This window comes from Podarcis vaucheri (genome assembly GCF_965113315.1).
Source record: "Podarcis vaucheri genome assembly, chromosome: 2".
NCBI lineage: Eukaryota > Metazoa > Chordata > Lepidosauria > Squamata > Lacertidae > Podarcis > Podarcis vaucheri.
This window is the reverse complement of record NC_138760.1, coordinates 16122862-16146404: the sequence shown is the minus strand read 5'-3', so window position 1 is coordinate 16146404 and position 23543 is coordinate 16122862. Positions and strand designations below refer to the sequence as shown.

Genomic DNA, 23543 nt, shown 5'->3' with positions numbered 1-23543 from the left:
GAGAGCTCTCCACTCCTGTGTATGTGTGCGCCATTTTTACAGTAGTTTTCACCACAAATCTAGCGTACCTGGCCTGGATCCACGGAAACTTATATTATTATTTTTTTAAAAAAAATCGATCCAGTAATTTCGGCTTAAATGTATCAATCCGTGTGCTCAGTATTGCTGGAGGAGCATGGTCTATTTGTGTGGGTACTGTTGACTACATACCATAGGTGCCCAAACTCAGAAGGGTATAGATATGTTTGTATGGCATGATGCCATGCAGAACAGGCCTTCTTGCTGGTTGTTGCCAGATGGCCATCTGCAGGCTGTGCCACAACCCGGAAGGCCTTTGATGATGATTTCCGTAACTGGGAAGATCTGCATTGGTAACCTGGTCTCCAGCTGCTTAGGATCTTATACGTTAATATTAAAACCTTAAACCTAACCTGGGAGCAAACAGGTGCACTAGTAGGTATGTCTACCTGAGAGAGGACTGCAAGCTACAAACATGCATTTTGTATTGTGCCTGTCTGTTACTGCTAGCTGGTATCACAACCATAGATACCACTTGTCACCACAATCCGAGGCATACTTTCTTAGATGTAAGCGGTTCCTACATTTACTACTATATCAGCATTTGATTAGCATGCATTTCTGATACATGGTAAGTGAAAGTCTGAACTGACTCTATTGAAAAGTATTGTGTTTAAGGTAGAGAGGAGGTAGTGGGGAGAAAGGGGAAAGTTCTGTTTGGCATATGATCTATAGTGGCCCATTCATACACAGGAGGCAACACCAGATGTTTCAGACTTTGAGCGAACCAGTCCTATGATGTGTGATAGGTGTGCGAACTAGCCTTAAGGCCCTTCCACAAAGGCGTGGGTCTCCCCTCCACATTATCCACACATCACAGAATCATGGAGTTGGAAAGGACCCTGAGGATTATCTAGCCCAACCATGTCCCATAGGGGGATAGGACCAGCTACTTTGGTGTCATCAGCACTACGCTCTAACCAACTGAGCTATCCAATTATGTTCTCCCTTCTGCTTGGATCTAGGACTGCAAAGAACAATTCATACTTGAAGAAAACCCAGGGCAAAAATTCCACAGTGTGGATGGGCTAGAGTTGCTCCTTAATCCCCCACTTAAAAATAAATACTGCTAGGAAGTCAATGCCATTGGAACTAACTTTCTCCCGTGTCCAGGGGTTCCAGGTTCAACCTCATTCCCTGTGTACCATTCAACCTCAGTGGTCCTGAGTGCCAGTTGGGCACGAGTGCCTTTGGATCCAGTGGGCTGGGGTTTCACCCTCTAGCCACCTCTTCCCAAAAAGTTCTCATGGGCTTCAAGAGGATGTGCCTATGAAAACTTACTGGGCCACGTTTTGCAAGGATCGCGTGACGTTCCGTGGAGGTTTGGCTTGGCCCGCGTTTGTTGCGGACAGGGAATTCCTTGCAAGACTCCTCGGGAACGTCTGGCAGAGTCGAGCTCTAGAAATCAAATGTCTGGCTGCAGATGTTTGGGAAGAGAGAAACTCGCCCCCCTTCCCCTCCGCGTGGTGTGCTGAATCAAGCACAGCTCCAGGGCCTGCGATCGCATGGCCTGTACATGCTTCCTCCTTCCTTCCTGTGCGAGTGCGATTGCTATGCTATGTGCGCGCTTGCGTCTATCTTTTTAGATCGGTCGATCGAGATAGATAGATAGATAGATAGATAGATAGATAGATAGATAGATAGATAGATAGATAGATGGCATGGGACTTTTCTGGGTGAAGAGAAAAAGAGAGAAAGAGAGGGAGGGGAACAAGTCTTCTTTCTTCTAAACAGTGAAGCCGGGGAAGACCACACGTCCACAATCTAACTTGTTACATTAAAGATACTACCTCCCACACAGACACAGAGTGGGTGTTATCAGATCAGACCCACTGGGGGAAACAAGGAGATACAAGGGGGGTGGGCATTCCTGAAATGCTCCTTCTTCATTCCTAAAATCCCATTAGTCTCTGCGGGTCAAGCAGCCACGTCTGACGTTTGTTACGAAACAGCTTGTCCGTGTTCCGCCTGGATCTTTCAAAAGCCATTCATCCTTCTTCGACTCCCTGACCCTTTTGTCCGGATGAGCCCCACATACTTCTAGCCAAGGGGGCAGAGAGAGGGGGCGGGAGGAGGGTGCTGCTGACCTGGAGACACCTTTGCAGCTGGATCCGGCTGGTTTTAGGCACAGCCGTGTAAGAAGACTCTCCTCGCACCAAATGGGGAGAACAGCCGTCCTTCGCCCTGGTTTTTTGTTTTTTTTGTTGTTGTTTTAAAAAAACCCTTCCAGTTTCTCTCCGCCTCCCGCTTTCGCTATTGCTTCATCTTTAGTCTTTTTTGGACTTATCTGTCTTCGGTCTTCCTCTCTTCTGTCTCTGGCTGGTTACTCGCTGCAGATATTAGCCGGCAGCGATTCTCTGTGACGACCTGCCAGAGAGTTCTTTAAAAAAAAAAAGGAAAGGGAAAAATACGAGCCCTTCGTGAGCAATCTCCGAGGTGACTTTACAGTTTTCGCTGCTTTGGTGAAAGGTGATTCCCTCTGCAGGAGTTTGAGCGCGGTCGTCCTCTTCCACTCGGTCACAACGTTTTGGCCAGCAAGCTATAAAGATGGGCAGCGATAAAAGCCAAGAGAAATAACTATTCATTTCAGTTAAACCCCCTTAGTGGACCCAAGGAAACCTTGTCGCCTACCCTCAAATTCATGCCCCCCGAATTATGCCGCCTGCATGTAGGATGCTGATGCAGACCTTACCTCGAAAAACTCAAGAGTGCACGTTAGCATATGGTCGCAGAACTGAGTCAGAGGTGATCATCAAATACTGAAGGCTGGGGAAACAGACCACCAAACCCATCGCTTTATTATTCCGATGGCAGTCAGTATTCCACGACAGTCATTTTGCTGGCCTTTCAAGTAGAATACCCGGATTCCTCGCACGTTTACGCCGAAGTAAGCCCTACCCATTTATAGGGGACTTGCTTCCTAGTGTTTGGAAGAGCCTGAGACAGGAAGCTCGGTTAGCTTGCCTAGAATAAATTAAATCGGCACAGTTTGGAGATTTGGATGGGAAGGTGAGTGTGTATGAGGCACACCTAACCAGTGTTATTTTATTGGCAATGCGAGCAATCCAGACCCGTGCAAAGTTTATGTACCGTTGAAATTAATGGGATTTGCACACATCCTCCAGTAAGTGGAAAGGCATGTCATTCAAATCAATAGCACATGGTGCCTTCAGGATCCTTGCGCCCAGAGCCTATGGATGTTCTTAAGTGTCACTGAGCTGAATAGGATTTAGGCTTGCTTTGCAGTGCTTTGAGTAGCACCTCTTTGGCCGTATCATAAGATACAAAAGCTACCGGGACGAGGCTGGGATTTAAACGCGCTTTGCTGGATCCAGTCTCAGATCTGAAGCATGAGCACACTCGGAGCTCACTTCAGTTGACAGCCGGGATACTTACTTCCAGGTAAATGCGCGGTTGAGGCCAACGCATCAATCCCTTAGCATTCATTGGAACATCTACATAACAAATGTTAACAATCTGAAAGTCAATTACCAAAGATACCTCCCAAAGACTCCCAGGAACTGCACTGCTGCAGGTGCTATGAACTTCTCCAAATAGCATCGTTTCCACGGACCCCTTAGTTTGAGGAATTAACTTTAAAGAGGTTTGAAAATGGTTTAGATCTGCAATGTAACTCTATGCGACTTTGTTCAAATTAATACACTGGTCGACCGATGGCAGAAATTAATAATGCTTTGAGGCCTATCTAAATATATGTAATCTATATGTATAAACACACCCACCCACACCATCAGGCAACTTTTGTATTAGACTATGCAGATATTGTAACGATAGTTTCACCATACAATACTTACCGCTCATTGAGTGATTGTCATGGGAAAAACCTAGTAATAATGTAGCGGATAAGGTGCATGTTAAGCGGATTGGGTGGGGAATCGGGTTTTCTCTTCAGTTAAGGATATCGCTTCTGGGCCAAATAGCACTGCTTGTGCTCCTGATCGAAGAGAGCTGAGTTGAAATCGAGGTCTGGTCAATATTGAACTAGTCACATGGACCACCGGTCATCTAGCACTGCCGAACTCCTTTAAAACCCTTATTCTGTCCACTAAATTATTTGCCTTCTCTTATGAATTAAGCAACTCCATTGGACTGAGACACCATATCGATTTCTGGGCAGGGTCACGCCAAGGGCAAGTGGCGTCCAGCTGGGATTTGGGACGAGTGTGGTAACAAGAGAGGGTCAGTTTGGGGCAGCCCCAAAAAGCCTACTTCGCTATCATACACATGGACCACCACTACGGATTAGGAGCAGTTGACTGACTCCACTGAAAGTTCTGTCTGTGGTGTTTGATATGTTAGGGCTCCTTCACTCACGCGGGTATCCTATTGATGCTGCAGTTTCGTCAGTCGATGAGCTGTGAGTTAGCCCAAGGGGGTTGGGATTATACAGCAGCTTCAGATTTCGGGTCGGGTAGGAAGCTCTTTGGAGTGGCCTTGGGCAAGTCTTCACTTTGAGTTTTAGTTTAATCAATTGCACAGCTTAAGGCAAAGTATATGGTCGGCCCCTTTGATCCTCATACCAGTCTAATCAGGTAGGTTAGGCCAGTGGCGTAGCGTGGGTTGTCAGCACCCGGGGCAAGGCAAGCAATTTGTGCCCCCTAACCCGTGGATTTGCGCCCCCTAACCCTAACCCCCAGGTGTTGCGCCCGGTGCGGCCAGCCCCCCCCTGCACCCCCCCACGCTACGCCACTGGGTTCGGCTGACAATAGCTCACTCAATAAACTTTCGAAAAGGACGAGTCTTGTAAATTTTGTGGCTGTGCCAGGATTTGAACCCAAGTCTCCCCTAGTAGAGCCTCAGTTGTGTCACGCACAACTACCTCACTGAAGATCAAGATCCCGCCTCTTTTTTTAGACAGCGATTTCCCTTGTTAGGGGATGTCTACCTTTAATCCCATGACTTTTTTGGGGGGGCGGGTGGGTGTCGAATGCGTTTAAAACCAACCGGCGATTCATTGAAAAGTGCTACAAAGTCGAAAAGGATCTGTCATAACACTGGACTCTATTGTAACCAAAGCACCAGCCCATGCTTTCTAAGAATTTTCAAAAGTGATAGGTCTGTGTGTGTTGAGATAGATTGCAGATCTCCACGTTGCAATGACTACAACTGTAAAGATTTGCTTTGGCCAGGAAAGTGCAGATTACTTCACCCCCTTCCCTCACCCTGTTAAAGACTTGAGGGATGCTAGAAAAAGAAGAAAAGAGGGGCGGAGGTTGTGTGGAGACAGGCGGAGACCACACTGATGTCTGGCACCCGACCTTGATTTCACAATAGATTGTAATATTGACTAAAAAATGGCGTTCTCTGTCAATTTTTCTCCTTTCTTCAACATAGAACAGGATGTTAACAACGTTAACTTAACATTCCTTATTTTTACAGGTAACCTGGCCTGAATTCTTTATTTAGTTTATCCTTTCTCCACTTCACTCTGAGATCCATAAACTTGCAAGTCTTTCACTATATTAGATGGCAACAAGAAAAGGAACGTGAGTTACCAAAGCACCCAGAAAGCTCAAATAACTGCAAAAAGATAACCCATAAACTGTTCTGAGGAGTGGGGAGGGGGCGAAAGAGAAGCCGAGTCTCTGAAGTCCAACCGACCCTATACCATAAAATAATGCATAGGTTATTAAAGATCAGGGGAGCTGAAGTTCTAGTTTCACTCAAATAGGAGTAAATTCATTGCAAGCCGTGCTACACACTAAGGTATATACATTTACCTGGAAGACAGGATTGCGCTGTAAGGGACAGAGACAGACAATGATCATCCTGGATATATTTAGAAGGCGGACTGTACAGAAAATAGTGTGATTATCTACCTATAGCATTGCTGCTGTTTTCGGGATTGCCCGGCCTCAGCCCTGGAGCATACGAATATGCCTCTCAGCCATGGAGCCTGAGCAAACGCAGAGCGCCCATCTTTCATTGGTCAGTAGCCAACTGCACTCCCTCACAAATATGGGTGTTAATATTAGCCATGGATATTTTTTTTGTACTCCTCCCTGCTGAAAATCCATGGCTGACAACTTAACTTTGAGCTTCTGAACCTCTCGGGTTGGGGTGTTGGAGGAAAGAAATCCTTGCTTAAACGTCTTCGGAACTCCCATGTTCCCAGTAGGTTGAGGCTCAGCCCCACCCACTAACCTACGGAAGGAACCCCAAAGCCAAAAGCTTTTTTAAGGAAAGAAAAAGGGGGAGGTGGTTAGTGGAGCTGGCAGACGAGTTTCACCTGAGGGCTACGTTCCAGACTAATGAATTCTCGTCTGGAGAGGCCACAATTTTCTTTCGTCAGAATCTCGCAAGCCTGTGTAGGCAGGGAAGGACGGGGAAGGCGCTAGGAGCCACCCCTCCTCCAAACAGCACTATGTACTTCAGTGGAGCTCTTTGATTGATTATATCTACATTTGGGGCATCAATAACACCAGGAAAGGCTTGTCCTTCATTGGAAGCCCCTGTCCTTTCTACCAGGGATGCAATTTCAGAGTCGGGACAGGACCCAGGAAGGACCAACGGCTCTTGGATACATCCAAGACGAAGGAGCATGAATGCTGCGATACAACCATATGTATTCACAAAAAGGGATTAGGAGTCATTGTCATTTGAGTCACTTCATTGTCTTAACTATAGGTCAAAAAAATATGTGTTGGATAAAGGTTCTCTCTCTCTCTCTCTCTCTCTCTCTCACACACACACACACACACACACACACGCTTATTTTTCCTACGGGAGAAAATATAGGTTAACACAAGGACGAGTCTTGAAGCAACTTACAAGACTAGCAAATTTATCATGGCAAAAGCTTTCGTGGGTTAGAGTGCACGATCTATGCTATCGGATGCAAGGTGCCGCAGCAGGCTAACATGGCAACCTCTTCGTGGAGTGAGGGGGGGGTGTTTTTCAAGAATAATCATACGTGGCCTGAATTACGGGCCAGAGTAGAGGGGGGCGCCGGGAAGGACGATCATCACTTTCCTTAAATGGCGCCTCTACTTGCTGTCCTTTTGTGTTCATTCTCCACCCCTGAGCATTGCGGAATAGGGTTTTGATTACTAAGGCCTGCCGATTTGTGGTAGGACAAAGGTTGGGAATGAACGACGCCTTGGAGCAAGGCCAGCAGAAGACGACACTTAACAGTGCTGCAACCTTTCTGGAGGCATGCATTCAAAACAGTTCCTTCCTTCGCTCCAAATTTTAGCAAGACTCCATTCTTTCTCTTTAGTTTGGGCTGCTGAGCTGTCACTAGTAAAAGCTCTGGTCAGTCTCCTTAAATGTTATCCTTCAGGTCACTGCAGCCACACACACACACACACACACACACACACAAGTCTGTGGCTTTGTCTATCTGAATTCGTTAAGTGAGGGCACTCAGAGGTCACTGGCTAGTGGAGCCGCTTCTCCCTCTTCTCCATTGCTCCCCTAAACGATTCAGTTTTCACCAATGGGAACTCTTCATTATGGATTGACCCTGCAGCCTGGCTGCTTATTATTATGGGACACTCACACGCGAAAAGGAAGCCTGGACAGAGTCCAGCCTGTGGTTAGAAAGTGTTGTCATAGAGCATGTCCTAGTAATCAGACGGGAGGAAATAAAAAGTGGGTACAACAAGTCCTTATCTAGGGCTCCCCAGGCAGGACCCAACTCAGTAACACATGGATATTTTAAGTAATAAACATGTAAGTTTCTCAGAGGATGTGCATAATGTTTTTCCTTCCTCCAAAGGAAAGGAAACACATCCCTATCCCTCACTCCAGCTGAATCTACACTACAGAAATGTAGGGTTTATCTGATCTGGGTTTATGTGATTTTAACATTTGACATGGCTTCCCCACAACATTTCTTGGAATTGTAGTTTGGTGAGGTCACTCAGAATTGTTGGCTAGTGCTCCAGAACTATAGATCCCTGGGGAAAGGGGAAAGAAATGCTTCCCTTCCCCTTCTCATGTCCCAAGGTTGTTATGCTGAGACACCTGAGGTGGACTATAAGAAGAGCTCTGCTAGAACAAACCAAAGGCCCATTTGGACAATGTACACACGATACATTTTAAGCACCCTGGAATACTGGGAACTGCAGTTAGTTAAGGGTACTGGGAACTGGAGCTCTGTGAGGGACAAACTGTAGTTCTCAGGATTTGGGGGTGGGAGAATGTACATACTTTAAATGCATGGTATGTTCTAGCATCCTGTCTCCTAGTAGCCTACTAGATGTCTTTGGGAAGGCTACAAGCAGGACACGAGAGCACTAGTATTCAGAGGCACAATGTGTCCCTGATATTGGTGTACTATATAACCCTCATTTACTTGTAACAGACTCACAGAGAACAGGATATTCTCACCTATGATTCAGCTACCATAGTCCTGTCAGTGAAGGGAGAAGATTCTCTTGATGCTTCTGTGCTGCTACATAAGCAAAGTTCTCTAGGCAAGAGTACACTGAAATACAAAATAAACAATAAAAATGCAATTGCAATACAAAAATTATTGCAGTATAGATCAAGCGATAAAATTAACTGCAGGCAGGTCTTAAAACTTTATAAAGCCAATCCTCCTAACAGAAGCCATCTCAAGATCAGGCCATGACATGCAAGCCTGGTGGTGTGAGGGAAATGCAGCTTTCAGTGACCGTGTGGCTCATTCAACTTTTGATAAAGTTTTCCTTAAAGCTCTATGTATGTTACCATGCAGAGTTTGGTTTTAATCTATTATTAGAGGATGGGAGAAGGTGCTTTGTCTAATGTCCCATAATAATTTTGGGTGATGGTTATGGTTGCCAGTTAGCCCAGCACTTGTGCCTTTAACAGCCCAACACCGAAAACCAGAAATTAAACAGGTGATTTATTGCCCTCACTACTTGTGTCTCCATGCCAGGAAAAGCTTCATCTGGTAAATTTCTGTCTGTCAGGCTTCTGTTAATGATGGAAACATTTATTTAAAGGGCCATTTGATCAGGTTTACTATGTGTATACACTAGGGTCATTCATAAAGTGTCTGAACTATTACAAAGGAAGAAAGCAGGAAGTTAAGCTTTAACAAACGGTGGCAGGGGAGGGTACTTAGCAGAATAATCTACTATATATTTATTTAGTATCAAAACATTCCTCTTTCTTCTCCCATCCCCTACCTCCATGCATTTGACTCTGGCATGGTTCATATAATACAATGTCATGTATGAGTTCTCTACACACAAAAAATAAATACTGGAAGTTTGATGACCAGCAGTAGAATGTATGAACTGACTTCGTTGAAAAGCATTTTATCTAAGTTGATGTGAAAGTTCTGTGGCATTATATATGTGAGACCCCATTTCCGACACACAGTTATCATTGGGTATTTTTAATCATCAAATGATGGACACACATGTGGAAACAGCTCTTTATTCTTTGGTTTCACTAATCTCCCCTTTCTGCACATCCCACGTGCTGCTTATGTGCTTCTTTGCTCTCATCTGTTCCCAAGACTCTCCCAGTTTCTCTCCTCACCCCAGCCTACTGCATAATGGGAAGATCTGTAGGCACAAACTCATACCCATCCCATTCCGGCAGTCATTAGGTGCACAGCTTCTTATCTTCAGTGAGGTGGTAGTCTCATCTTCTTTCAGAGCATGCCCTGGAAATACTCAGTTTTAGCCTAGCTGCACTCATTAGCTTTCAGGCCCAATTCAAGGCACTGGTGTATTTGAGTGTATGCTGTACTGCTTATTAAGATCCAAAGGTGAGTCCTTGTTCAGCATTCCAGTAATTAGACAAGTTTGTTCTACAGCCTGCCCAACAGGGCAGGACATTTTCTGCAGTTGCACCCACACCCTGGAATACTATCCACAGTGAGGCTTGTGTAAGGCTCTCCTTTGGACAAGAAGTTTAGACCTTTTGCATTTGAGAAAGCATTTGTTTCTTTGTTGCTGTGTTCTTAGGGACTGGTTGATTATGTGACTGCCCAATTTGCAGGTTTTATATGACTGTGCTTTGGTTTTACTTGTTTTTTTAAGTGCTGTTGGTTTTTATTCCTTATTATCTGTTAGCTGCTTTGGTTGCCATTGATGGCACTGACTGTAGTACATAAACATTATTAACAGTCAAGCAGTCAGGGGAACAACAAGGAAAGGTTTCCCTAGCAGTGGATATGCAGTGAGGTGGAAATATTTCACCTGCTAAATTTGTGCCTCATGCACAGAAGCTCTTCACCCACCATTCGTAAATGTGTTTTAAGTATAAAGGTACAACTGAGGATTGTTTACAGATGCACAATAATCCTGGGTGTACACAATGTTCCTTATGGAGTGAGAGACTCAGTGAGATCTAGCATTGTGCTTATTGACAACAGAAGCAAGGGGTTTACTGTTATGGAACTTGTGGCCCTCAAGTGAGATGACTGCTATGTTTTCAACTGCAGTTCCTGACTCTTGGCCATGATGACTGGGGCTGATGGATTATGGATGGTGCTATGGTGGGAAAGGCTGACAGAGTATGGTTCAGGATAGGGTCAACCATGCTCCTCAAATCAGATTATGAGTGTTTCCCAAGGAAGTCAGTGCAGAGATGATTGTGTTATTGCTACTGTTGATTAAATAGCAAGAGTATTATCTGTATGTGTGGTGAGCTAAGCAGGAGACAAGTCTTTATCTCAGGGTTTACAATCAGAACTATGGAGAAGCTCAGTGATTAGGGTAAGCATAACTGAGATCAGTCATTTTTAAAACTAGCAATACTGTACAGTACTATAATTGTGTACCCAGATATAAGTCTCATTGTTTTCAATGAAGTTTGCTCCAAGGAAGAAATGCATTTTTGGAGTCTAAATCCTTGTCGTCATAGAACTGTTGCTACACACGATTGTCTCCATGTGAAACCTCTGCATGTCCATCATAGAATCACTGTATCTTGAAAAAGATTCTGGGTTGCAGTTTGGAGCACATCTTCAAATTCTTATTCTCGAATTGCCCCAGAAAATCTGACACCCAAGGACTTGCCCTGCCCATAGGGTGGCCATGTGGCCTCCTTTATAGCCTTCTCTTTGAAGGAGTCCTCTCTTTGAAGGGCTGTCCAGTCTGAGTCTGTTTTAAAGTTAAAGAACAATAGGAAGGGAGATCAGAGAGGGGGCTTTGAAGTTGCCCATCAGCAATTAGCACCTGGATAACACAGGTCACCTGGTCAATATTCCCCATTATGGTGAGATATGTCATAGTTCTATTTCAATTACAGTAATTGTTTCTAAATTTAAACCTCTCTCTCTCTTTCTCTCTCTCTCTCTTTCTCCCTCTCTCTCTCTTAGCACACACACACACAATATACACCCCACATATTATTAAATGCAAAATTTGTGCATATTCATGTCCTCCCTTTTGGCAATGCAAAGATGGCCACCATATCTGCCTGACATTTCCGTATAATTTTGTTCTACATGGAAGGATCAGTGTGGTGTACAAGTTACAGATAGGTAGCCGTGTTGGTCTGCCATAGTCAAAATAAAAAAAATTCCTTCCAGTAGCACCTTAAAGACCAACTAAGTTAGTTCTTGGTATGAGCTTTCGTGTGCATGCACACTTCTTCAGATACACTGAAACAGAAGTTGCCAGATCCTTCTATATAGTGAGAAGGTAGGGAGGGGTATTACTCAGAAGGGTGGTGGGAATGGGAGATTGGCAGATAGCTGAGATGAGCCTGTTGATGATTCTTAACGACTGCAATAGGTCTTACAGGAAAAGGCAAGGGGGGAGAAGGTGAAAAATGGCTTAGTCATGTATAATGAGATAAGATAATGTATAATGAGATGTGGTGTACAAGTTATCCAGTTGTCATTATAAAAAAATTCCTTCCAGTAACACCTTAAAGACCAACTAAGTTAGTTCTTGGTATGAGCTTTCGTGTGCATGCACACGAAAGCTCATACCAAGAACTAACTTAGTTGGTCTTTAAGGTGTTACTGGAAGGAATTTTTTTATTTTGACTATGGCAGACCAACACGGCTACCTATCTGTAGTTGTCATTAGTTTTGAACTTCTCATTGATGAAGTTTGGATAAGCTTCTAAGGAGCCTGGCTCAACAACATCTGGCCTAGAGAAAAGTGGGGAAATGATCTCAGAAATAAGGTAGTGGGAGAGTGCAATTTCCCTTGTCTGTTAAGATATGGGCGGGGGTGTGTGACTAAGAGGTTAAACTACAGAAACAGGAATTTCTTTGGGAAAACTTGTTACTTTTGCCTTTTAAACGTGTTTGGGGGGTCAATATTTCTGAGTTGACTTGGAAACCTTCAATTTGCATGAAATTAGCTAGGTGTCCTTAAGGTATCATTTAGGTCAGTGGTGTTGCACCTGTGGCCCTCCTGATGTTGTTGGACTCTAGCCCTCCTCAGCCACAGCCAGCATGGCCAGTGGTCAGGGTTGATAGGAGCCACAGCCAAGAGGTTTCCAATCCCTGCTTTAAAGGAAGGTGAGACATGTTCATAGGGAGTGGGTATCAATTGCCATTGGCCATGATACCGAGACAGAACCTCAGTGGATACAGACAATATACATCTTTGAATACCTGATGCTGAAATACACATCAGAGAATGGGCACCTCCTTGTGAGCTTCTAGAGTTATTTGGTTGGTCTGGAAAGAGAATGAGGAACTAGATTGATGTTCACCATCTGATCTGGCAAGCTTTTAAAATGTTCTTATCTATCAGTGTGTTATTATCTGTGATGAATCTATATGCTTTAGAATGAGATGAATATGTGTGATGTGCACTTTGTGTGTGTGTGTTGTGGAAGGTGGGTTTTCCACCTGCCCCTTTAATTTTGCTATGCCAGTTCCAGGCTGAAGGTGTATCTGAGAGTCCAAGGATTAGACTGTTGAAGGGATCCATGGTCTTTGGGTCCAAACACACTAGTCCCTTGCCCCAGAATATCCTGTTACCAGAATATCTTGGTGAAGGTGGCGCCTCTACCATTACAGAGCCACTGCTGCCAGATGGAGGTGCTCCTCTTTGCTGATGAAGGTTGGCAGAGAGGCAGCTACACATCATCTACGTACAAACAGAAGAATCTGCCTACACACCATCTACATACAAACAGAAGAACCAGGCTCAGGCCACTGGTCCATCAGGGTCAGTACTGTCCACATGGACTGTCAGCAGCTCTCTGGGGTTTCAGGCACAGTTCTCCCCCAGTCCCACTTGGAGATTCCAGGAGTTGAACCCAAGACCTTCTGAATGCTAAGCAGATGCTCTGCCCACTGAGCTCTGTCCTTTCCTAATGTGCATGATGTAAAGAGGATTGCTCCGTGAGGCAGCAATCCTGGGTACACTTAGCTGGAACTTTCTTTTGGATAGACATGCATGGAATTGTGACATGAACCAGGAAGTCCCTGCTTCCAAGGCAGCCTTCTAGACAATCCACTATCTCTCTCCCCCCACCCTGCCCAAATATGTGCTGCAGGGTTGATACCAGCAACTCCTAATAGGGGCAGAATCATATTGTTGGAATGGGTTGTGTAGGCCATCTAGTCCAACCTCCTGATTTCTGCAGGAAATCCAGAGCTAGGGCATCCTCAACAGATGGCTGTCCAGCCTTCACTAGAAGAACACCCCTTCCCTCCCTCTGGTAATTGCTTTCATTGTCAAGATGCTCTAACTATCAGTAAAAAGGTAAAGGGACCCCTGACCATTAAGTCCAGTCGTGACCGACACTGGGATTGTGCGCTCATCTCGCTCTATAGGCCGAGGGAGCCAGCGTTTGTCCGCAGACAGCTTCCAGGTCATGTGGCCAGCATGACTAAGCTGCTTCTGGTGAACCAGAGCAGCACACAGAAACGCCGTTTACCTTCCTGCCGGAGCGGTACCTATGTATCTATGTGCACTTTGACATGCTTTTGAACTGCTAGGTTGGCAGGAGCTGGGACCGAGCAATGGGAGCTCACCCCGTCACGGGGATTTGAACCGCCGATCTTCTGATTGGCAAGTCCTAGGCTCTGTGGTTTACCCACAACGCCACCCACGTCCTATCAGTAAGTTTCTCCTAATGTTCAATCTAATGCTAAGGCAGGGATGGGTGGGGGAATTTTTCAGCCTGATGGTCATATTCCCTTGTGGACCAGTGAGGGGGTGGGGACATGGTAGAATCCTGAGGGCCACATAGAGAACCCTGGGTGCACATTTGGCCCCTGGGTTTGAGGTCCCACATCCCTGTTATGGGAATTGCTGAAGACTTCTGAACACTCCCTATATAAGAGGTGTTGAATCTGTAGCTCTCCAAATATTTATTTATTTATTTATTTTAAAAAATGGAATGCTTCATGAATTTGCGTGTCATCCTTGTACAGGGGCCATGCTAATCTTCTCTGTATCATTCCAATTTTAGTATATGTGTTGCCAAAGCGAGCACCTCTCCAAATATTGTTGAGCTCCAATTCCAGCAGTCCCAGCTAGTATGGTCAACGCTCATGGTGGGATGGTGGGAACTGGAGTTTGATAACATCTGGAGAGCTGCAGCTTCCCGATCCCATCCCTGCTCTAATGAGTTAAACAAGCATTATTATGTATAGTGCAGTGATGCATAAGCTGGGTGACTGGGGTGATATCCATTTTCTTCCTGCAAATGATTAAAACAACCCAAACAATGATGATGACATCTGTGAACCCAGAACTAAAACTCTGCACACTTCCAGAGCACTAAAAACTATGGCTCTTCTTTGTATGGTGTTTTTTTTCCTTGGCTGAAGTTCAGAATTTGCATCTGGGTATCATCTCCCAACAGATGTGCAAATTTTCTATTTCAAAGCCATTTTGACGCTATTGCTTTGAAAAAGAGCTGCTGCAGCTCTTGAGAGTCTAAAATGCTGTAAGGCTTGTTCACACAATCAGAAATACGAAGGGACCACTGAAATTTCTTAGGCTGACCTCTGAGATAGGATATAAACCATTCAATGGCCTATAGTTATTACTCACAGATCAAGATCATTAGTTGGAATATAATGCATTCTCTCTCTCTCTCTCTCTCTCTCTCTCTCTCTCTCTCTCTCCCTCCCTCCCTCTTTCCCTCATTTTTAAACTAGTATGGCTTGCCTTGAGTGATGTGAGAGGAGATCTCCCCTCCCCTTGAACACTATCAACCAAATGGTTGCATCATTTTACTGCCATCTATTTGTGCTTGCTTTCTTATTTGAACCTGCTTGGCCCTGCTCCCCTGACTGCATCTTTACCTTTCTCTGTTGGATTAAAGGAATGTTTTCAAAAGGGCTAATGCATGGCTGTACAGTGGTACCTCGGGTTACATACACTTCAGGTTACAGACTCCACTAACCCAGAAATAGTACCTCGGGTTAAGAACTTTGCTTCAGGATGAGAATAGAAATTGTGCTCTGGCGGCGCGGCGACAACAGGAGGCCCCATTAGCTAAAGTGGTGCTTCAGGTTAAGAACAGTTTCAGGTTAAGAACGGACCTCCGGAATGAATTAAGTACTTAACCCGAGGTACCACTGTATTCAAAAAGTTCACACTACCTGATTATCATTTAGATTGAAGGGGATTCATACAACCCACCTTCCTATCACATCATGATTTTATTTTGCAGTTACCTGGCTGTTCCTTTTAGAGTGGCATTGGATGGATGAACTGCATTTGTATGTTATGTACCTTCCTCGAAGTCACTCAGTGTAGAATATATGGGGTTAATCCCACTTTATCCTGTGCCTTGCACAGGTTGAGAGACAGTGGCTGCCACACAGCTAACCAGTGACCTTCATAGTAGAGCAATTATCTGAACCTAGTCCTCCCCTGTCACTATCTCTACCCACTACATTGTTGTTGTTGTTTAGTTGTTTAGTCGTGCCCGGCTCTTTGTGACCCCATGGACCAGAGCACGCCAGGCACTCCTGTCTTCCACTGCCTCCCGCAGTTTGGTCAAACTCATGTTGGTAGCTTCAAGAACACTGTCCAACCATCTCCTCCTCTGTCGTTCCCTTCTCCTTGTGCCCTCAATCTTTCCCAACGTCAGGGTCTTTTCCAGGGAGTCTTCTCTTCTCATGAGGTGACCAAAGTATTGGAGCCTCAGCTTCATGATCTGTCCTTCCAGTGAGCACTCAGGGCTGATTTCCTTCAGAATGGAGAGGTTTGATCTTCTTGCAGTCCACGGGACTCTCAGGAGTCTCCTCCAGCACCATAATTCAAAAGCATCAATTCTTCGGCGATCAGCTTTCTTTATGGTCCAGCTCTCACTTCCATACACCACTACATACATCACTACATACATACATCTCCTTCATGGATCACTGCCTTGTCGTGGTGAAGGGGCTTGAAGAACTCAGAGCTATGCTGTGCAGGGCCACCCAAGATGGACAGGTCATAGTGGAGAGTTTTGACTAAACGTGATCCACCTGGAGCAGGAACTGGCAAGCCACTCCAGTATCCCTGCCAAGAAAACTCAATGGACAAAGATATGTTCATACTGAATGCCTAAAGATGTGCTTCCTAAGACAGTGATGGAATAACCAATTCCTAAGGTTCCAGCAGCTGTTTTTACCTATTTACCATGTATGCACAGACTTCTGAGATACTGGTGGATGAATGCCATGACCCTTTTATCTGCTGATACCAGAGGGTGACACGGTTACTCACTGTTAGGGGTGGCCAGATAAAATCAAGGAAACCACTATTAGTTATAACAGAAGAGCCTGGTTTCATTTTCACTGGTCACTGCATATTGGGAAAATTAGCTGTACAGTACAAAGTATCCTTTTCCAGTGCACTCATACTACTCCATCTGTTTCTAGCTCAGTGGGTAGAGCATGAGACTCTTAGTCTCAGGATCATTGGTTCTTGCCCCACATTGGGCAAAAGTATCCTGCATTGCAGGGGGTTGAACTAGATGACCCTTGGTTTCCCTTCCAACTCTAAAAATCTGTGATTCTAGGAAGAGGCATACACTGTGGTGGTGCTGCAGTTGTGCTATGCAGGCAGCAAGAGACCCCAGTCATGTATGCAGAGATCTGCTTACAAGTTTTACAGTGAGCACATACTATTTAGAAGGCTTTCTAACACATCAGCCCACCTTCATTATTCTTATAAACCAGATATATTATCCCTGATTACAGGGAGCTGCTGAGACGCCCAAGGGAGGTCCGTGCAGTGGCTGCGGGTGACTACCGAGAGTCGGAGCGTCAACCCCAGGAGAATCGTGGACCTGTTGCTTATCGACCAGCTAGTCCAACGAGAGTCTGCTTGTCAGAAGGATATTGGGAGCCTAGGATGTCAGCTCAACAGTACGAAGAGGAGGAGGACTATGGGCCACGCTCCGGACCCTCTTGCGTGAATGGGGAGAAGGAACCTCAGCGTCTGGAGGGACAAGCACCGAGTTATCACCCCGCCCCGAGGTACAGCCATGACCAGGAACTGTGAGATGTGGCCCTGAGATGCGCGACTCGTGAGTTTAGCATATGGGATTTGGATTTTCGCCTCTTCCCTGCTTATAAACCTTCCATGGACGTTTTGTATTATTTCACCATGTTTGAACTGAGTTGTCGAAAATTTGGAGTCCCCCCAAGACTGTATATGACCATTCTGAGAGCCCTAGTCAGTGGAGAACTGGCTGATTTAATGGGACAGTTACCCTTATCATATGCTAGGGACTATGAACATTATAAGCGCCTTGCTTTGCAAATATATGGTTTGAGGGCTGAGGACTATAGGCGGGCTTTCCGAAAGGTTGATAAAGCTGCCTCAGCTGAAAGCCTGACCCTCGTTGCTGCTAAAATGGCACAGAATTTTGAATTGTGGCTGTCTGCAGCGGATGTAACTACCTTTGAAGGGTTGAAACAATTGATGCTCAAAGAGCAGTTTAACCGCCTTTTGCCTGCGGAATTGGCAATCTTGGTGGCGGACCGAAGCCCTGCTACTCTTGAGCAAGCCGTACAGTTTGCTGAGACTTTTAGGCTCAACAGGCCTCATCTGGGAAACAAAAGCCAGTCGGTTGGGAATTGACTAATGGCTCTGGGATCGAAAGGGAGGTCTGCATTTCAGCCCAAGGAACCTTGGAAAAGTATCCCTGCTGTTTCAGAAAATCTTGGGTCTTCCGCTGTGTTGGGGGATTTGCAATTGTTTGAAGCCGAGCAGAGATCTGATCCCTCCTTGCAAGCTTGCTGGGACGCTGCGGAGAGCCTTCCCCAAGGAAAGAGGCGCGCCCACTTCTTGTATGAAAATGGGCTCTTGTACAGACGGTTCTGGCTAAAGAAGATCAAAGACAAAGACGTTGTTTTGCAGCTGGTGGTTCCTGGGTCAAGGCGTGCTAAGGTACTGGACGTAGCCCATCATGATGGTCTGGCAGGCCACTTGGGGGTACAGAAGACCCTGGAACGCATCAGCCGGTACTTTTACTGGCCTGAAGTGCACCAAAGTGTAAAGAACTTTGTACGCTCTTGTGTTGTGTGTCAAAAAATAGGGAATGATAAAGACAGCATGCCTAATACCTTACAGAGTGTACCTCTTGACGCAAATGTTTTGGAAAAATGGGGAATAGACTTGGTGGGCCCCCTGCAGAAAACCCGTGCTGGGAAGCAGTATGTTTGTGTAATAATTGATTATGCCTCTAGATATGTTTGGGCTACAAGCTTGCCCAATACTTCTGCCCAAAATCTTGCGAAAGCTTTGGTTTTGGCCTTTGGTTCTTTGGGGATACCTAAGGTTCTAGTGAGTGATCTGGGAACCAATGTAATGGCTGAGCTAACTCAGAAGGTTTTGCAGCTGGCAAAGGTCCACCATCACACTAGTGTTGTGGATCAGCACCAGGGAAATGGGTTTATAAAAAGAGTTCAGAAAACTCTCGAGCAGATGTTGCGGAAGTATGCCCTGGCCCATGGGTCTAGCTGGGATCAAGATCTGCCTTTAGTTGTGTCTGCTTACAATGATGCTTATCAAAGGAGTCTAGGGTTTGCGCCCAACCAGTTGATTTTTGGCCGACTCTTGACTACTCCTCTGTCCATGCTCCGGAGGGAGTTGGAGGGGTCGGAGGAGGAGATTAAGGTACCTTCTGTGTCTGAGTATTTTGCTAACCTGAGGCAGACGTTGTCTGACATCTGGCAACTTGCCAAGGAGAATTTGGAGGGTGCTCGGTTGGAACAGAAACGTTTTTATGATTTGAAGGTGGTGACAAAAAGTTTTGAAGTGGGAGATCAGGTTTTAGTGTTGAAACCCACCCGACCCCACAAACTGGCAGTCAAATGGCATGGGCCTGGCATAGTGAAGGCCAAGTTGAGCTCTGTGCGCTATCTGGAGGAATGCCAGGAGCTGCATGATGCATTGAGAGAATATCATGTCAATTCTTTGAAAAGGTACCTTGAATCTGAGCTTTCTGTGTTGGCCATCTCTGGAGGTCGAGAGGAGGTGCCTACAGCCCCTATAGACCTCTTGGAGGAATAAAAACAGGCTGGAAGTATAGTCATACCTTGGGTTACAGCCACTTCAGGTTGTGTTTTTTCGGGTTGCGGACTGCCGAAACCTGGAAGTACTGGAACAGGTTACTTCCAGGTTTCGGCATGCGCAGAAGCTCTAAATGGTGCTTTGCGCATGCGCAGAACTGCCAAATCGCAACCTGCACATGCGCAGACGCGGGTTGCGAACGCTGCGGGTTGTGGACGTGCATCCCGCATGGATCACGTTCACAACCCGAGTGTCCACTGTATCTTGGATGTGTTATGCTTACCTACCTTGTCCGAACAACAGGCTAGGGGGTTCTTTGATTTTTTACAGTCTTTTGACCGTACTTTCCGTACTAAACCAGGGAGGACTCATTTGATACAGCACCATTTTAACACTGGTGATGCTGCACCTATTGCATCATGGCCTTATAGGGTCAGTGAAGCTCATGCCTGAAGCATTGAGGCTGAATTGCGGGAAATGCTTGATTTGGGAGTTATAGAGCCCAGTAAGAGAGCCTGGGCTTCTCCCATCGTTTTGGTACCTAAGGTTGATTCCACCATTTGTTTTTGTGTGGATTATCGGCATATTAACTCTGTGACCCTCCCTGATGTTTGTCCCTTGCCCAGAATTGACACCCTGATTGAAAAGCTATGGAGAGCAAAGTTAATCACGGTCCTGGATTTGACCAAAGAATTTTGGCAAATTCCTTTGAGGCATCAGAAAAATCTGCCTTCGTTACCCATGTGGGTCTATATCAATTTAAGGTGTTACCTTTTGGATTGCGCAATGCGCCCACAGCATTCCAGCGACTGATTAATTCTCTGATACATGATGTGAGTGATTTTTGTTGTGCCTACTTAGATGATCTGGCTATCTTTTCTAATTCCTGGGGGGAGCATCTTAGGCATGTGCAGAGTGTTTTGTCACGGTTACAGGAAGCCAACCTGACGGTGAAGATCTCCAAGTGTCAGTTCAAGGAGAGGTGATTTATTTGGGGTTCAGGGTGGGGTCTGGAAATATCAAATCCCTGGAGGCCAAGGTCCAGCGTGTACAGAAATGGCCTCGCCCACAGACAAAAAGGGATGTGCAGTCCTTTATTGGGCTAGTGAATTATTATCGAAGGTTTATTAAGCATTTTGCAACCCTTGCCACCCCTTTGACGAATTTGTGTAAGAAATCTCTGCCTGTTAAGGTGACCTGGACTGAGGAGTGTCAGCGTGCTTTTGAAATGTTAAAACAGGCATTAGTGAGCTCAACAGTGATGCTTGCGCCCAACCCTTTGTAGTACAGACAGACGCTAGCCAAACAGGATTAGGGGGTGTACAGCTTCAGCAAGATGAGGAAGGAACCTGGCGTCCAGTTGTGTATTTGAGCAAAAAGTTGCTACCACGTGAGCAGAATTATTCCACTGTCGAAAAAGCATGCCTTGCTTTGGTTTGGGCTTTGGTCAAACTCCACCCCCACTTGTGGGGGAATAATTGTGAAGTCCAAACTGACCATTCACCCTTGTGCTGGTTAGAAAGAGTGAAACACACTGACCAGAAGTTACTCAGATGGAGTCTGACCCTTCAAGACTATCAGTTCACAGTTTCTCATATACCTGGGAAAATGAACGCAGTCACGGACACCCTGTCCTGCTTGTAGCAGTCTGTGGAGTGAGTTGCTATTTTAGAGGTACAGTGGTACCTCTGGATGCAAACGGGATCCGTTCCGGAGCCCCGTTCACATCCTGAGCGGAACGCAACTTGCGTCTGCGCGTCGTGATTCGCCGCTTCTGCGCATGACATAATTTTGAGTGTCTGCACATGCGCAAGCGGCGAAACCTGGAGACAACCTGTTCCGTTACTTCCGGGTCACCACAGAAAGCAACTTGAAAATACTCAACCTGAAGCATCTTTAACCTGAGGTATGACTGTACTAAATGCCCCAGATTGGTTGGAACTACCTCAATTGTGTAAATAGTAGTGATAAAATTTAGGGGCTTAACCCTTTAATTTCATCTTAGAGGGTGGGTGGGTGTAGTGAAGTTTGGAAATCTTGGTATGTCCAAACGCTGGTTCACGCAGGAGTGAGGCATTGTGGGAGAGATAAAACTATGGCCTTCTGGGGAATGGGTGTCTGGTCTTTTTAAACGTAAAACTCCCTGTCTCTAGAGGTGTGAGTCAATTACATCTTGACTCTGGGCAGGATGAGATGTTATCTGATTTGTCGACCCTGGCGCAGCTGGGGGCCTGAGTATGGATTGGGTTGTAAAAAGGTACAGGAGGCTATCAAGTAATATACAATTTGGGAGCCTGGTACATGAAAGAGAGGTCTGGGAACAGAGGGAGCAGCCTTTTGATCTCAAGGTTTCTGAGTCTAAACAAAGTTCACTGTGCCGGTCTCCTGACAATCAGAAGATATAGTCTCATCATACAGCCTTTGGTAAATTGAAAAATTCCTTCCAGTAGCACCTTAAAGACCAACTAAGTTAGTTCTTGGTATATAGTTCTTGGATACCAAGAGCTAACTTAGTTGGTCTTTAAGGTGCTACTGGAAGGAATTTTTTTATTTTGACTATGGCAGACCAACACGGCTACCTATCTGTATTTGGTAAATTGGTAATTGACCTAAATAAATGATTGGTCCCTAATCTGTCCTCCACGTGGGTTTTCAAGGATAAAGGGTTTGGGAATTCAGATGCAAAGTGCAGATCATCTTGCCCTGGTATTTCGCCTCTTGGCTACTCACTGTGTTTTGAACTAGTGTTGCTGGGTGGGTATGGTTTTAGCTAGTTATATTTTACAATGTTTTTATTTTTTGTTTGTAACCGTCTAAGAAATGTGCAACTTTTGAGTGGCTTTTTCAATAAACTTGGAAACGGACTTTTTGTCTTTTGTACTCTGTGCCTTTGCTCGGGGAAGCTAAATGGGTGCCTTACCGTTTGGACATCCAGCTGTTGAATTTCTGTCTGCGTCACGGTAAAGTGACTCAGGGCTGGGCAAACCCAATAAATACCGAAGGGGGGGGGTTCTCCTCCTTGAACCCCATTCGAGGGTGGTCCAGGAAAGGAGGTGGTGGCAGCTTTACTGTTTGGCTTGTGATCTGCAACAACTAGCGATCTCTCCCCCTTCCTGGCCAAGTCCTGCCGGTGTCTAGGAGGAACGGTCGGGGGTGTGGATAGTCCCGCTCACTACACTGGGAAATATGAATTAGAAGAAAAAAATACTGAAATTAATTGGGCCAATTAAAAGAAATATCTGAGATGCTTCAAGTGTACTCCTAAATGTGTAAAGTGTGGGCGCAATGGGGATCATACAAGCACACTTGACAGGCAGCTGATAGCAGCTGCAGGTGTCAGTGGCGTAGCATGGGTTGTCAGCACCCGGGGCAAGGCAAGTAATTTGTGCCCCCCTAACCCATGGATTTGCGCCCCCTAACCCGTGGATTTGCGCACCCTAACCCCCAGATGTTGCGCCCGGTGCGGCCGGCCCCCCCTGCACCCCCCACACTACGCCACTGGCAGGTGTCGCCTGGGTGCCAAACCTGCATTTGTTGCCATGCAATGTGTGAAGTGGTCCACAGGGACAGAGGAATATAATTTTCAGTTAGGTTTGCTGAAGGAAAGTGTCTTATAATAGTGTCTTCTCCCTTACAGACTTTCCTGTACTCTGAGATCTGACAGGGATGTCCTTTGATGGTCCCACATCATCCTGAAATTAGATATGTGGTGAGGCAGGAAAGGGCATCCTCAGTACAGGGGACCCAACTCTGTAATGACCTCTCTTTACAAAACTGAGTAGTGCCAATTCTTCTAAGTTTTCATTACCAATTAAAAATGTATTTATTCACCTAGGCCTTGGGGTGACCTGCTGACCGCTTATGTCTACTGTTTCTTGTGTTACCTATCTTTTTTTGGGGGGTGCATGGGGTGATAGGGGACGCGGGTGGTGCTGTGGGTTAAACCACAGAGCCTAGGACTTGCCGATCAGAAGGTCGGCAGTTCGAATCTCCGTGACAGGGTGAGCTCCCGTTGCTCGGTCTCTGCTCCTGCCAACCTAGCAGTTCGAAAGCATGTCA

At 45.7% G+C, this 23543-nt stretch overlaps 2 protein-coding genes across 2 annotated transcripts in view; both read left to right on the top strand.

Annotated features, from left to right (window-relative positions):
- HOXC5 (homeobox C5) overlaps positions 1 to 21910 on the top strand; it is a 66298-nt gene extending 44388 nt beyond the window's left edge. The window contains exon 3 of the mRNA XM_082212879.1: positions 17165 to 21910. The gene's annotated coding sequence lies outside the window, so the exon portion shown is untranslated. The remainder of the gene's footprint in view (positions 1 to 17164) is intronic.
- LOC309526539 (homeobox protein Hox-D3-like) overlaps positions 1 to 23543 on the top strand; it is a 91785-nt gene that overhangs the window by 2317 nt on the left and 65925 nt on the right. The window lies entirely within an intron of this gene.